At 40.2% G+C, this 17,617-nt stretch overlaps 1 non-coding gene across 1 annotated transcript; it reads right to left on the reverse strand.

Moving 5' to 3' along the window:
* Window positions 1–6,351: 6,351 nt before the first annotated feature.
* On the reverse strand, window positions 6,352–6,458 carry LOC130466481 (small nucleolar RNA R71). The gene has a single exon (XR_008926706.1). It is a non-coding gene; the product is annotated as a small nucleolar RNA R71 (small nucleolar RNA).
* Between the last annotated feature and the right edge of the window lie 11,159 nt (window positions 6,459–17,617).

Here is a 17,617-nt window from a genome sequence, read left to right on the forward strand (position 1 = left end):
CCAACTTGATGGGGAAATAAACGCGGGGTAGGATTGTTTCACCCTTCGGCTATTTTGATTACCTACGAGCACGAGTATTTCCTTCACTATCCCCAGTGGAGTCGCCACTGTGAGGGAGTCGAAAAAGCACGAGGCTAATGCGTGACCTCGTCCCTCGTGGGTGTGACGCTTCTTTTTTGTCAAATCAAGTGTAATTGGATTTCCTGTGAGTTTACACCCAATTGAGTAGTAATATAGGAGTCGCCATTCAGTTTTTAACGACAATGAGAAAAACTGACAAAACCCGGTTATCGTGACATAAAGGGAGTGCAATTATGTTTGACCACGACGGCCGTAGGTTCCCTTGTGATCCCTGGTGTGGGGATCTCTCAACATACACCCGCAAGGTAGAGATTGAGGGTTCGGGGGACTGTAACTACCGAGAGGAGTACTCGCTCTTCGATAACTCCAGAGGCAGGATATCCTTACTAGCTCAGCATAAATAATTGAAGGGACATGCGTTAACTATTAAACTAATCTGAGTTGATTTTAACAATATGCAACATATAATACTAGATTGAGCGCGATTATCTGATTTAGATTGTATTAAGGGACCTAACATGATAATCCAATTTCCCAAAAATGTTATCTTTATTAGGCGTGATAGAACAATCAGATTTAATTAGTTTAACCGTTCATAAAAGGGCGAGGAAAGCAATTAAACCATGGAAAAGGGACACATTACGACGCACCCTTGAGAGGTGCGTCACGGTTCTCAGAAAACTAACCACTTTGACTTTGCTATTTCTCCTTTTATTTAACGAATCTCAAATTACGGAACAGGATACGTTCTGTTCGATTTTTGGATCGATTGCGACAGAACGTGTGATCAATTTCGCAGCGTGAGGCTTAGGCTTAGGGGTTTAGAGTCAATACTCAGAATATGAATTGTGTGTGTTGTCTTTTTCACGTCGAACTTGGGGCTATATTTATAGAAAAGAGTTCGTGGAAAGATAGAATTGTAGAACTCTAATCCATGAGGAATTAGGAAAGAACACGTCCCAGGTAATTTCAGCGCTCTTCGGCGCCCAAAGCCAGGCGTTGAAAATAGGGTCTGGGCCGTTTCTTTGTCAGATTCGGACTCTTAGAATCCGGAGTGCATGAGACTTAATCGAGTCTTTTAGTGTGTATTAATTTTATGACGGGATGCGTCCGAGCCCGTTACGAACTCTAGGCTCGTTAGGATTTTAATTTAATGCGTAACTCTTATTTTCGAACCGTATTAGGAATAGGATTCTCTCGCAATTTCTATCTCATTTAGGATTTATGTTGGAGTGCAACACCTAATTCTGACAAGTTTCTATCTTTTATGACTTGCCACTTTTAACAGCTATCTATTACGGCAGTTACTATTTTTAGCAGGTTTCCATAAACAGCAGGTTTCTATAAATAGCAGGTTTCAGGTGAAATGAAAAGGGTGATTGAGATTCGTTATTTTATAAGAGATGCGTTGTCAAGTGGAGATTTATGTTCTCATCATCGAACCTTCCCTTTCGGGAATGGGGACAAAAGTAGGTGTCTACACTCACATATGGGTAGCAAATACCATCCTCTCCGGTTTCAAGTCACTAGAGAGAACGACACCATCTTACCAAAAACTAAGGGTTCAAGAGAATCAAGACTCATGCTATCCAAAGTTCTAACCGACTACCTTTACACCTAAATCCTGGACTCGAACCAAGACATTCAAAACCGTGCACACTGGCCTCTACCAATTAGGAATAAAAGAATTCTAACCTACAAGTTCCAAATTTATTATGCCCGAATAAAAAATAAAGCCTAAAAACTAGAAAGAACTTGCCTTGACAAAAAAGAAAGAAAAAGGAAAAGGAAACGAAAAAGAAAAGAAATGAACGAAAAAGGAAAACAAAAGAAAACAAAAGGAATCTAAAATTAAAGAAACTAAACAAGAAAATATATACAAGAGCACACAAATGCACGCAACCAATGGCATGAAAATCATAATGCATGCAACCACACAATAAAATCTCCCCCAAGCTTGAATCAGGCCATGTCCTCAAGGCCTAAAACGAAACAAGGACGGGCACAACTACCCATCCAACCAATGCCCAACATGAATAATGCCCGATCCCAAAGAATGCAAGTGAGTTAGAAGGATGTTACCGGATATGTCGTGGGAGCAAGTCCCGCAAAGAACCAGAATACCTAACAAACTCACCAAAATGATATCCGGGCATGTGACAAGCATTTTTCGCGTCGTTATACGAAAACCACCTAATCAAACAATATTTGTAAGAACACCTAACCAACCAACTATATTGATTTTATATAGTGGCAAGTTCGGGATTGTCCCAACGGTGAGAACGAGTCTAACAAAACCAAGCTAGCTTAGAATAGGAATGTGAATTGGATTATAATAACTAATAATTCTACGCTAATTAACAAGTTGATCAATAGGGGAAAAGCTAGGGGAATTGGGGTTCCGCTTGGGTTTATTAGGGAAGGAAGAAGATTAAAACACTTGGATGTTGCAAGGACATGATAATTAGGGGAAAAATCGGAAATGTTGCATTCAACACCTCTCGGATAGAATGCATTAAGTTGCCTAATCCGAGGGAGAGCTTTCGCATGACCCCTAGACTAAGTCACTAACAATTAGAACTAGTTCATCCACATGCTCACACTAATTCACAATTGCTTGCCACACTAACATGAAGCATTCCAATCAACTAAATAGAGTTAGCATTTGCAACTACTAATATAACAAGACATGGATATCCTTATCATCGAATCAAAGTTTAATCACAACATCAACATGAATTCCCCTCAAAAATCCCTAATTCATCCCCAAGCTTCACCCCTAACCCTAGCAAGTAACTACTCACAAGCCATGAAAGGAAACAACAAACTAAGTTTGAAATTCAAACAAAGAACCATTATTATTAAGAAAAAGTCAAAGAAATTACCAAAACCAAACAAGCATATTAATGGGGAACAACGCGTCTCCTGTGAGACCAGTCACACCATCAACTTGATGGTGTGACGAGCGCGAAACCAATAGCGTACCTCCCCTAAAACTAAAAAAAAAGTAACAGATCTAAACTATAGAAATAACATACCTAAACTAAAAAAGTACCTCCTCTAAAATTATAAAAAAAAGTAACATGTTTAAACTATAGAAGTAACATATCTAAACTAAAAATGTACTTCCCCTAAAACTATTCCGTATAAAAAAAAGTAACATGTCTAAATTATAGAAGTAACATACCTAAACTAAAAAAGTACCTCATCTAAAATTATAAAAAAAAGTAACATGTCTAGACTATAGAAGTAACATACCTAAACTATAAAAAATACCTCCTCTAAAATTATTAAAAAAAAAGTAACATGTCTAAACTATAGAAGTAACATACCTAAACTAAGAAGGTATCTCCCCTAAAACTACTCCGTATAAAAAAAGTAACATGTATAAACTATAGAAGTAACATACCTAAACTAAAAAAAGTATCTTCTCTAAAATTATAAAAAAAAGGTAACATGTCTAAATTATAGAAGTAACATACCTAAATTCGCAAGTGTACTGGTCTCACCATCAGTTGATGGTGAGGACAGTCTCATATAAGAATTTGGGAATGGGGAATTATAAGTATGAAGAAGATTAACAACAATAACAAAGAGAACCAAGTTGGAGAGCAAAATTCAAAGAACAAGATGAAAAAGGAAAGAAATTACTTGAAGCTTCAAAGGATTCTACAAATTGAGCTTGAGTATCAAAGAAATAAAACTAGCTAAGTGTTTCTCTCCCTAAAAAAACCCTAAAAACTGAAAACTAAGAGCAATAAATGATAAGTTCCCTAAAAAGTGGGGAAGAGGGGGTATTTATACCCTTTCCCGAAAAAGAACAAAAATAAGTAAAAATCTGAATCCCAAACGTCGGTGCGGACGCACCCAAGGGGTGCGCGCGCACAAATATGGGTCTTTGAGGGCGCACTCGGATTGGGTGTGGGCGCATCGATGAGTGAGAGAAAGTAGAAAAATCAAGATCCGTCTTCGGTGCGGGCGCAACACTCTTGGTGCGGGCGCACCACTCTTGGTGCGGGCGCGCGCCTCTGAGGCGTTGGAGGCGCAGGAAGGCTCAACATGGCTTTGGAAAACTGTAAATAGGCTTGGTGCGGGTGATATGTGTGTTTTATATAGAGTTTTTAACCCCATCCCTTAGTACTTTTTGATCTTAAATGAGCTCTTCGGAGCGATTTTTAGTACTAATGTGCTCCTTGTAGTGTGTTTGTAGTTTCAGGTTCATCATTGTAGGAATTAGCATATTTTTGTGCATTTCCTACTCATTTGAATCAATACAAGATATTATGTACTTTCGAGAGCACAAACATTAAGTTTGAAGAGTTTTGAAGCAAAGCGAATAACGAAGGAAGTACAAAAATGACTATAGTCCACTATTTTAAGCATAACTCAAGTTCTACAACTCCAAATGATATAATTCTAATTGGGTTGGATTCTAGACTTCAATAGATTTCCAAAAAGTGGCCACTCGCCTAATTTTGACGAATAACGAAGGAGATATGACGTTTTGAAGATAGAGGATCGTGCAGTTTCAATACGCGCCCGATCGGGAGGGCTTCGCCCGATCTGGATTGGGCGGTCATTCTAGGCGCTGTTCTGGGCATTTTGTAACCGTCCGATCGGTTCTGCCCGATCGGGCCGACTATCGAGCACATCGCCCGATCGGGCGAAGCGTCGCTCGATCAGGCGACGCCAACCTCCAGCGTATTTCGCGAGTTTTTATTTTCGATTTTGGGCTCTATTTTGGGCAAACTATAAATACTAGCCCCTTATATTTTTAGTGACATCAATTATTCTAGTTTCGAATACTTAGTTATATTTTTAGTTCTCTTTATTTCTCCAAACACTTAGTTTTTAATTTTAATCAAAGATTCAAGCTTTATTATTTCATTGTTCTTCAATTCTGTATTGCTTCTTACTTTAATTCGTTTTATTGCTTTAATCATGTTTTCCATTATGTTAATTGTGTTGTTATTTATTATCATGAGTGAGTAGTTTAATTTCTAGGGTTTAGGGGATCCATGAATGCATGATTGGGATTATATGTGGACTTGATTATTGATTGATTCATTATAATTTCTATAGCTTATTATTATTGCTCGTCAATTCTGTTCGGCCGGACTATTTTGATTTGAGTTTGATTAACCTTAGATTATGCGCCGAGAGGTATAAATCTGATATTTTTGGTCTGTGGCTATTAGATAGGAATTATTTCTAGTACGTAGCGAGAGCCCGCTAGTTGTTCTATCCTAAGGAATTAATAAGATTCGAGAGATGCATGTTTTCCTAGTTATGATTGTTAATTGATTGTCATTGTTCGTTGTCCAATCCCGGTCTGCATTTATGGTGAACCGCTGCCCTAGATTCTTTTAATATTGTTATTTTCCGATTTGATTACTTGTTTTAGTTTAATATACAAACCAATCCAACTCTTGTTACCAGTAGTCTAGATTAATAATTTAATAGTAGAAAGAACGCTTGTTTCCCTGTGGATACGATCCCTGCTTCCCTTGCTATATTTTTAGTTGGTGAACGTTAGGTTTATCTTTGATAGGAGTGCGATTTAGCCTGTCAAATTTTGGCGCCGTTGCCGGGGAAATAGTTTTATTTTATGTTATTAATTGTTTTTCTAGATTATTGTTTGTTACTTCTCAAGGGACTCCCGTTCCTTGAGACCGGATCTCACGACTGTTTTCTAGTTTTTGCTTGTTTATGCCCAGGACTGTCCATACCAGCGATCTGACTTCGTTCGATCCTGAACCTGAACGGACCTTTCGTAGACGGCGTAGATTCGTTGAACAGTTGAGAGACTATTCTGACTCTGAATCCGACTATCTGATTAGCAATCTATTCCATACAGATTCAGAGATGGGTGACCAAGCACGACCACCACCACCCCCACTTGTGCCAAGGCTTACAGACTATTCTAAACCAAGTTTGTCTATGCTTCCCAAGGCAATCATGCCTTCCATTGCGGTCGAGAATATCAAGATCGAACCCCAGCTGATAAACATGATCGAGAGACACCAATTCGGTGGGGAAAAGGGTGAAGATCCTAATCTCCATATTCAGTCTTTCATTCAGTATTGTGCCACATTTAAGCAGAAGAATTTAACACCGGAGCAGACTATGGAGATACTCTTTCCACTTTCATTGAGTGGGAAGGCAAAGCTATGGATTAACAGTCTCAACCGAGCAGCTATGAAAATCACCGATTGGAATTCCTTGGCCCTTGCGTTCTATGTTAAATATTTCCCACCTGAGAAGACAGCTCGTCTGAGGGGTCAGATATTAGGTATCTCTCAACAAGCAGATGAGAGTTTGTTCGAAGTTTGGGAGAGATTCAAAGACTTGCAAAGAGAGTGCCCGCATCATGGTTTGGATGACTGGTTCCTGGTTCAGCAGTTCTATAATGGTCTGGGTAATGAGTCTAGGTGTCTTTTGGATTCAGCTGCCAGTGGGAGATTTATGCAGCTGGAGGTGCCTAGTGCTTTAGAGGTGATTGAGGAGATGGCCATCCATAGTGCCCAATATGGGAATCCTAGAGGTTTTGCCGACCGGGGTGTTAAGCATGAGATGAATTTTATTGATCAGCTTACTGCTCAGCTAACTACCCTACATCACAAGCTAGACAATATACATATCGCATCTTCCCAATCCACCCAACATGCTAGTGTCGCTGCAATGAGTGCCCAATCTGCCAATGTCTGTAATAGTTGTGGGATGCAAGTCCATTATGCACAGGAATGCCGGAGCTCTATCGAACAATGCAATGCATTCCAGTCCTACAAGCAGAACAATCCGTACTCCAACTCTTACAATGAGGGGTATAAAAACAACCCCCTACTATCATATAGGAGTACTAATGTCCAGAACCCCCATCAGATTCAACAACCTCCACCACCACAACCACAGTACCAACCACCACCACAACAGTCATACCAACCGCGGAGTAACTACAACCCGCAGCCTAGTGGACCACCTGGTTTTCCTCCACAACCTCAACCCACACAGCCTGATCACATGCTTGTAGAGATGAGGAATATGATGTTGGAATTGCAGAGATCTCTGAGCGAAAAGGATGCCAAAATCAATGCCCTCACTGCTCATAACAAGATCATGGATAAACAGTTGGCACAAATGGCTACTACTCTTGCAGAGAGACCCAAAGGTCAACTCCCTTCACAACCTGTGACCAGAGAGTCTGTAAATGCTGTCACTTTGCGGAGTGGATATGAGTATGATGGGCCACCTATGATTATAGAGGAAGGGGTTGAAGTATCTGTCAGTGGTGTTGTGCCAAGAGAAAGTGAAAAGGTGGTCATGGAGAAGGAAGCAGACACAAGGGTTGAGAAGAAAGTTGAGATACAAGTTCCACCTATCAAACTTCCCTTCCCTCATCGTCAGCTAAAGAACAAGCTAGACAAGCAGTTTGGTAAGTTCTTAGAAGTGGTAAAGAATTTGCAGGTAACAGTCCCTTTCACTGAATTAATTACTCAAGTACCTGCATATGCTAAATACACGAAAGACATCTGGACTAGGAAGAGAGCATTTAGTGAGGTGGAGACTGTTGCATTTACTGAAGAGTGCAGTGCCTTACTACAAAATAAGTCTCCACCCAAGTTGAAGGACCCCGGGAGTTTCTCTATCCCGCGTAATATTGGCAACCTTTTTATTGACAAAGCCTTATGTGATTTGGGTGCCAGTGTTAGTGTCATGCCCCTGTCTGTATGTACTAAGTTGAACATGGATGATTTAAAAGTTACCAACATAACTCTGCAAATGGATGATAGATCTGTAAAATACCCCCTAGGTGTTTTAGAAGATGTGCCTGTTAGAGTGGGTAGATTTTTTATTCCTGTTGATTTTGTTGTGTTGGACATGGAAGAGGACAGGCAGATTCCTATTATTTTAGGTCGACCTTTCCTACACACTGCGGGGGCAATCATAGATGTCCAAAATGGCAAGCTGACCTTGAATGTGGGGGATGACAAGGTTACTTGCAATTTAACCCATGTTGCTAAGAGTCCTATGGTAGAGGAGTCATGTTTTGGAGTCAATGTTTCTAATGATTATTTTGACACTGAATTGACTCATACTAACTCTAATAACTCCTCGGAAAAAGCGCATGTTTCAAATTGTTTTGCAGGTGGAGGCGATCGGAGTATGAACTCTTTGGCATGGGTTCGAAAGGAAGCACGATTTGATGATGCTGAGACCCGAAAGGCCGAAATCTCGGTGAACGGTGGGCACCGCATTCATGATAGGGGTCGTGATCTGTCACTTCCAGCACCACATAGCTCATCCAAGGCATTTGAATTGACACCATCTTTGGTGCCCCCATTCGATGAGTTGTCGTGGCTCTCATCCCCTTCCTTTCGTTGTCTGCACATAAACTGAGATTGTGTAATGGGGACATTGCATTAATCTAATAGGGGATGAGTATTTCACTATCCGTTTATTGCTTTTCGTAGTGTATTTTTCGTGTTTTAGTATAATTTTTGAGCAAGTGTGTGTTTCATTGTAGTTTTTGGTGTTAGAGAGGTGAGAAGAGGGTATTTTATGGTTTGGACGTTTAATGTTGTGCAGGTCTAAGGCTCCAAGTTCGAAAAAGTTGAATTCAAGCTGAAACGGAGTAGTCTGCGTTTCGCCCGATCCGGATCGGGCGAGGAGCGCCCGATCGGGCTCGTGTCGATTCAAGGAAAATGTTGGAAAATCGCCCGAACGAGCGACGGTTTCCCGATCGACTCAAAGGGTGAGTCAAATGCCCGATCGGGCGGTTGGTGATGACGTCAGTTGGAGGGTTTGAGATGATTCTGGGTTGGAAATAGTCGAAGAAAATGGGCATTGCATTTCGCCCGATCCCGATCGGGCGATCTGCTGCCCGATCCCGATCGAGCGATCTGCTGCCCGATCGGGCGTTCTACTGCCCGATCAGGCGATTTGCGAATCAGCGACAAATAAGCCACGGGTTGCTCACTTTCCTCATGATACCCCTTGAGCCAATGAGGACATTGTCTGATTTAGCTTGGGGGGGGTGTTTCACTCACTTGTACATATTAGGTATGTTTTTTTTCCTTTTATTTTTGCATTTACTTATTTTGGTGTGTTTAATGTTTTCTAGAGTAGTTTATTGCTTTGAAAAATAATACAAAAAATACGTTCCGATGAATACAATATCATGCTTCCCTGTGCCCCTTGAACGAAAATTGTTTTGATTCTTGGTATTTGATGATGGGCAATGTAGATGTGTTAGCCATGATTTGATATTCGACTACTTTGATGCCTTAACATGAGTCAACTCTGACTAACTATTTGTGGGCTTGGTGCTTGACTAGTTGACTTGGTTAGGATGTGTGATAGCTTCCTGGTGTGTCTTTGATTTTGAGTATTGATTTACAACTATTAGTAGTGTTTTATGACTCATATACATGCACGTTGTGGAGGACGAAGGCATTTTTCTGTTTAGGTAGCCTTCAGATGAATCTAGATACATTTTTCCCTCCTTTTCTACCCATGTTGTTGCTTGTGCCCCTTTATTCGGTGACTAGCCACATTACAAGCCTGTAAAACCCCATTGGTTACTAGTCCCAAGCCTAGCTTGGGGGAGCTAATAGTAGTGAGGTGAGGGAGTTGTAATGTGCTACATTTTGAGCACAAAGTGGGTATTGAAAAAGGAGTTCGTCTTATCATGTTTGTCGTTGAAAATGAGTTGAAAATGAAAAGATATGAAAGAACAAAACAAATGTGAAGGTTTCTAAAAAGAAAGAAAAAAAGAGAGATTGAAAAGGAAAAGAAAGAGAAAAATTTATTACTCTCATAAAAAAGTTCAAAGTATTGTTTCAATCAAGTTTTGCAAATTCATATCCTTATGAGTGATTGGTTACAATTGTGGAAAAAAGGCAAGAAAGTATGGTGTTGGCTATTTGTTGTTTTGTCATGTGTTGAGTGGGAGAGTTATGGTCATTATATCGGTTGATCATGGTTGTTTTTAGGATTTATGCTCCCCAAAGCCAAGGCTTTAAAGCTCACATTATACCCAAACTTACCGCACCCTTACCTAAGCCTAACATTACAAGCTTTGAAGACCTTCCGACCTTTGTGCATAGAGTCGTACTTATGTGAAAATAGTTTTTTATCAATGCAAGTTATGACATGACACATTTCGAGTCGACTACTAGGTTGAGTGTATGTTTTTCTAAACACACGAGTGTTGTGAGTTTGGGAGGGCATTGTTCACTTATATGTTGGGAGGAGAGCGAACGGGTACATCTTTTATCCGCCACATAAATGAGTGACGAGTGTGTGAGCACTAGTCTTGAATTCCATTGTGCACTTGTGGTTTGCTTTGCATGACGATTGTTAGAGAGGATTTGTGGTTGGGTGGATTTGATTGGTTGACATTAATGCATGCTCGTTGGATTTTGCCTTGAATTATGTTTTTCATTTTGAAATATGTTGGGGGTGAAGTTGGTCTTGTATTCATCGATGATTTCCTTGATTAGGGACAAGCAAGGATCTAGCTTGGGGGAGTTTGATATGTGTGTTTTATATAGAGTTTTTACCCCCGTCCCTTAGTACTTTTTGATCTCAAATGAGCTCTTCGGAGCGATTTTTAGTACTAATGTGCTCCTTGTAGTGTGTTTGCAGTTTCAGGTTCATCATTGTAGGAATTAGCATATTTTTGTGCATTTCCTACTCATTTGAATCAATACAAGATATTATGTACTTTCGAGAGCACAAACATTAAGTTTGAAGAGTTTTGAAGCAAAGCGAATAACGAAGGAAGTACAAAAATGACTATAGTCCACTATTTTAAGCATAACTCAAGTTATACAACTCCAAATGATGTAATTCTAATGGGGTTGGATTCTAGACTTCAATAGCTTTCCAACAAGTGGTCACTCGCCTAATTCCAACGAATAACGAAGGAGATATGACGCCAACCTCCAGCGTATTTCGCGAGTTTTTATTTTCGATTTTGGGCTCTATTTTGGGAAAACTATAAATACTAGCCCCTTATATTTTTAGTGACATCAATTATTCTAGTTTCGAATACTTAGTTTTATTTTTAGTTCTCTTTATTTCTCCAAACACTTAGTTTTTAATTTTAATCAAAGATTCAAGCTTTATTATTTCATTGTTCTTCAATTCGGTATTGCTTCTTACTTTAATTCGTTTTATTGCTTTAATCATGTTTTCCATTATGTTAATTGTGTTGTTATTTATTATCATGAGTGAGTAGTTAATTTCTAGGGTTTAGGGGATCTATGAATGCATGATTTGGATTATATGTGGACTTGATTATTGATTGATTGATTATAATTTCTATAGCTTATTATTATTGCTCGTCAATTCTGTTCGGCCAGACTATTTTGATTTGAGTTTGATTAACCTTAGATTATGCGTCGAGAGGTATAAATATGATGTTTTTGGTCTGTGGCTATTAGATAGGAATTATTTCTAGTACGTAGCGAGAGCCCGCTAGTTGTTCTATCCTAAGGAATTCATAAGATTCGAGAGATGCATGTTTTCCTAGTTAAGATTGTTAATTGATTGTCATTGTTCGTTGTCCAATCCCGGTCTGCATTTATGGTGAACCGCTGCCCTAGATTCTTTTAATATTGTTATTTTCCGATTTGATTACTTGTTTTAGTTTAATATACAAACCAATCCAACTCTTGTTACCAGTAGTCTAGATTAATAATTTAATAGTAGAAAGAACGCCTGTTTCCCTGTGGATACGATCCCTGCTTCCCTTGCTATATTTTTAGTTGGTGAACGTTAGGTTTATCTTTGATAGGAGTGCGATTTAGCCTGTCAGCGGGCGCACCACTTTTGGGTGTGGGCGCACCTGCACATATACTTCAATTTTGCCGTAGACAGAATGTCTTGAAGAGTTTTCTACAGAGGGGTCTCCCTTCGTGTGCGGGCGCAGCCAAATTGGTGTGGGCGCACCTTCACAGAAATGCTGATTTTGCAAATTTCAAAAGTTCCTGTAACTCGGCTTTCTTTCGTGCGCGCGCACCAAAGTTGGGTGCGAGCGCACCATTATGCACTTGCTTTCAATCTTTGTTTTCATTCTCAACTCCATCCAAAATCCTACAAAATCAAATCAAAACGAAATAAAAACCAAGGAAAAACGAACTAAACTAAGAGATACTACGAGTTCAATTAAAAATAAAATGTAAGCAAAATCATAGTGTAAAAGGGAAAATAAGAACGAAAATTAAAAGAAAATAATAAGAAAATAAAGGTTTAGAGCGATATAAATATCGCTCATCGAACTCCCCCAAGCTAAGCCTTTGCTAGTCCTCTAGCAAATCAATCAAGGAACGGGAGGAGAATGAGATTATTAAGGATACTACCAAGGACTTAAGGAATGAACATTAACTCACTGTCGTAGGAATCACGGTTGCATTTAAGCACATGCAACAAGCTCTTTGAACCCCACAATTGCTCATGAAGGCGAGTGGGATCTCGCAAGGGTTTCCTAAGAGTTTACCCCATAATGGCCAAGGCAAGACCTAAAAAGGAAAATAAGCCAAAAACAAGCAAAGAAAAGAGAAAAAAAAGGAAAAGAAAACAAAACAAAACTACAAAATTAAATCCAAGAACCGGGCTTTTTTCACGGAACGAGCACAAAAGGATGCAAATATTCCTAAATCGATAAACGAATGCACGCTAATCAATGTCCAAGGTCGAGTGAAAGATTCAAGTGTAAAGCATAGAGAACTAAGGATGTGCACTCATCGATCCCCCTTCCACCGTTTGTACCGTGTCTACTCTCTAGATCCTATTCACCCTCAAATATGGCTTCTCGAGACGCCGCGAAGGCGCACGAAAAGACAAGAATTACAAGAGAGGAAAGAAGGCTACTCGACATCTCGGCATGACAATCCCGCTCCATAAATTTGACCAATTCGATCCTCCCTCCACCGACAATGACTCAACTCAAAAGGGTCAAGAGGGCTTTTATGGTGTAACGTTAGGCTAGGGGTAAGGGTGTGGATAAATTTGGTATTTTGAGCTCAATCCTAAAGTGAAGCACAAAATCAACTTAACTTAAGTAACAAGATTAAAACCAAATCATTCCACTTATTTTGGGACTCCCCCAAGCTTATTCAACAAATAAAACCAAACTATACTTCTCTTTGCACTTTTCTTGTTTCATTTTCTCATTTTTTTATGTTTCAACTGAAACTTTTCTCTTTGCCTTGTTTTTCTCTATTATTGGCTTTTTCTAAGTTTTTGCTTTTGATTTTGCCTATTATTCAATATATACAACATACTTTTCCAAGATTCCCTTTCAAACCACCATCCATCATTTCTCAACATTTTGCATATTCAATCAAACTACAAGGCACAATTACACTAGCTTCACTATCACTTCTAAGGGTGAAAATAAAACAAAGGCTAATTGGCTTGTAATGAGATTATAAGAAATGAAGCGAAAAGGCTCAAATGGCTAGCAAGGGGGGAAATGCAAACAAAAATATGAGAGAAAAAAAGAAAAATAATGTCCTAATCTATAAAAGAAAAATAGTCACCGAAAGAAATGCCTCATCGTCCCGTAACGTTGTTCGGTCGCGGTCTCCGGAAGGAAAAAGTCAAATTCAGGATATAGGAAAGTCAATGGCAAAGATCCATGCCACTCAATATTTGTGTTTGAGAATTGGGCTAGAAAGAACAAAATCCTCACATATGGGTAGCAAATACTATCCTCTCCGGCTTCAAGTAGGGGTGGCAATCAGGTCGGGTTGGGTCAGATTCTTGTTCGGGTCAGACTTAAACGGGTTGGAAACCTCCAACCTGAACCTGATCTGTTTAAGTAATCAGGTTGAAAATCTAAACCCTGACCTGATCTGTCTCTAATCGGGTCAACCCGAACCTGATCTGCTCAACCTGATTTATTTTTACTTGAATTTATTCAAATAGCTTAACCCATTTAACCTGCTTAGGTTAACCCATTTAACTAGATTATTTTGGGTCAACCCGAACCCATTAAACCTGCTTATTTCGAGTAAAGAATATTAAATTAACACCTTTTATATCATTAGATCTGGAGAAGAATCCAGATATTAAAATTATATTACAACTAATTAACAATAAACAAAAATTTATTCACATCCAAAGTAAGAAATTATAAGATCTAAAACTCTAAAATGCAATGGGCATCTCCAACTCTCCAAGTTCGTAGTCTTGTGTTGTTTGTGATAACACGCTGCAAAATTTTCCTTGAATAAATAGCCCTACAAACAAAAAAGAACAAAAGATAACAATCTTAGCATTTTTAGAAATAAAACGGAAACAAAAATTAGATCGGTTTATTTACAATCCACGAAATTATTCTTACTAAAACCTTACAAATCGACGAAAATATTCTTACATAAACAAACAAAACCAGAAAATAATTTTTACATAAACATTCAAATCAACAAAGTTACTCTAAAATCAATTAATATTTCAAAACAATTCTTAAATTAAGATGTAAAACCATGCATTACTCTTCAAATAAGTAAAATAGATATGCAATTCCACAAAGTACTCTAAAATTAACATATAATGAAGTAATTCTTGAACATAAATTGAAAAAAAGACATAAATCATTCTTAAATAAATTAAATAATACATTTCTTTCCCTTCACCTACTTGATGGAGGAACATTGCGAGAGGAAGTAGCAGTAATCTTTCCATGGAGGCCCGTGAATGAATGAGAGAGAGAGAGAGAGAGAGAGAGAGAGAGAGAGAGGTTGGAGGCTGAGAGAAGTAGAAAATGAAATGAAGGGATAGGGTTAGGGTTAGGGCCGATTTTCTATTTAAACCAGCTACATTTGGGTTTTGGGCCTACGGTCCAAATGTTAAAGGTGTAAAATGGACGAAATTTCTTGCTTCTCCTTTTATTTCGGATTATCGGGTCATAGTTCAGGTTATCGGGTCGGGTTGACCTGATCTGAAATTGTCCCATTTAATCAATCGGGTTACACATGTTCGTTTCGGGTTGAAAATTTCAACCTTAACCTAACCCATTTAACTTCAGGTCGGGTTCGTATCAACCCATTTAATTAATCGGGTTGCAAATCTCAACCCAAACCCGCTATTTTCGGGTCGGGTTATCAGGTCGGGGCAGCTTTTGCCAGCTCTAGCTTCAAGTCACTAGAGAGAACGACACCATCTTACCACAAACCAAGGGTTCAAGACTCATGCTATCCAAAGTTCTAACCGACTACCTTTGCACCCTAATCCTAGACTCGAACCAAGACATTCAAAACCAAGCACACCTCTACCGATTAGGAATAAAAGCATTCTAACCTACAAAGTTCTATTTTATTATGCCCGAATCAAGAATAAATCCTAAAAAGCTAGAAAAACTTGCCTTGACGAAAAAGGAAAGAGGAAAATATTTTTGGATTATTTTCAAGAAACTTGCAAAGAAATAAGAAAACAAAATGAAATCAACGAAAACTAAGCAAGAAATATGCACAAAATTACGCAATCCGTCACATGGAAATCATAGGAGCAATCCACAAAATAAAATCTCCCCCCAAGATTGAATTAGGCCATGTCCTCAAGGCTTAAAACGAAACAAGGAGGGGACAACTACCCATCCAACCAATGCCCCACATGAAGTATGCCCGATCCCAAAGAATGCAAGAGAGTTAGAAGGATATTACCGGGAATGACGTGGGAGAAAGTCCCGCAAAGAACCGTAATTAAGAACGAACTCACCAATAAGAATAGCCGGGCATGGAAATGGCGGATGCGATGAATTCCACGTCAAGATAGCGCAAGGCACTCAAACTCAAAAAGAAAGAAAAAAATTAGTATACAGGGGCCAAATGGCCAAAACCACGGGTTGCCTCCCGAGTAGCGCTTCTTTAACGTCACTAGCTTGACGACTCTCACCCATATCGAAGGGGCACGAGGCAAGAAAACTCAAGGAGCAAACAAGGTTAGTAAACAAGGCCACCATGGCCAAAAATAATGTTAAGTACCAAGAAATCATCAAATATATTCAATCCCACACAATGTGGTCAAGAAGGTATCAACTAAGAGGAAAATGGCACAGCATAGACAACTCCCCAAGCTCGGCACGAAGCAAATCAAGCAAAACAAGCCTAGTCCCCATGACACACTTCTCCCCCAATCTAATTAAAAGCATACCATCACAACAAAAATGATGGGGGAGAAGTAGAGTGGCTCCTAAGCACCACTCGGGCTGGTGCCCTTCCCTTTCCGAGCATACTCTCTCCACTCTTCATCCCTTTCACGACGATAGGCAAGTGCTTGCTCGTCGATAAAAGGAGTGAATTGAAGTTGAAGTTGGGGTCCACATCGGGACCCGAGGCATCGGTGTGGGGGGGCATGAATAATTAGGCTCTAGGGGGTAATTACCTTGGGGAGGCTCTCCACTAGGACGTTCCCAACCCCCGGTGTAACCCTTGGGCCACCCACCGGTGTAAACCATGAGCCAATCACTAGGCCGCGCATCCGGCATAACCGTGGGGTACATAGGATCACCACAATAGTCACTCCACCCCCCCCCCCATTTGAGTATAATCATAAGGAGGGAACGTGGGGGGAGTGACATCGGGTTGGGAGGGTTCGGTCCAATAAGGGTAGGTGGGTGTATGCGCCTCATTCCAACTAGGGACGGGCCCTTGTTGGGGTGGGTGGTAGGGATAATTGACATAAGGCTCAATATCCCCTTTGTCCACGTGAAAATCATACACTCGCCTACCATAGTAGGACGAGTCAAAATCATCATAAGAATCCACCTCGCGGCTCCCTTGAGGGGCAAGAGAAGCCAAATTACAGGCTTGCTCGGTTTGCCCTTGCAAGATAGCCGCGAGGGTGGATTGCAAGCCATTAAAATCAAAGATTGGAGAGGAAGAAGACGTACCACCCTCTTGGAGGGGAGTGGAAACAGGCGGAGTGTCAATGGGAAGAGTGTGGCGGGCTTTCTGCTTAAGAGCCTTAGCACGAACGGAATCCGGGAAAGCAACCTTGGGCATGAGCCAAGCATCATCGCGGTTGGGGGGTCAATTTGGTGATGGTGGGGTTAGGGAGGAGGCACCACTCCTCCTCACTTGGTCCAACACATCAAATGAATTTAGCCGGATTGTCGGTCTGGTGCAACCACTTATACCCCATCATTTCCCCCACGGTGAGACGATTATCCCCCATGGAAGGTAGTGCCAATAGATCTTCTTCATAGTCTTTGTTGAGCCCTTTGACAATCAAGGTGAGCATTCCACCAAGTAGTATGTCACCACTAAGAATGTGCCCATCTCAAGTATCAATAATGCGGTGCATGAGCAAGGACCCAAAGTTAAGGGTCCCCTTTCCACCTCCATGATGGGCCAACCATGTAGCACCCAATTCCAAACTTGAGAGGCCCCCACACTATGCTTTGAGAACACGACAAATACAAGGAGGCGAGAGAGAACTCTCATAGCCGGGTGGATGTAGGAGGAGGCCATGGCGGAGTTCGTAGAAAAGGCCGGTAACCCCGTCAAATTATTCCACCATCGTTGCG

Source organism: Spinacia oleracea, chromosome 1 (assembly GCF_020520425.1).
Source record: "Spinacia oleracea cultivar Varoflay chromosome 1, BTI_SOV_V1, whole genome shotgun sequence".
NCBI classification, from domain to species: domain Eukaryota; kingdom Viridiplantae; phylum Streptophyta; class Magnoliopsida; order Caryophyllales; family Amaranthaceae; genus Spinacia; species Spinacia oleracea.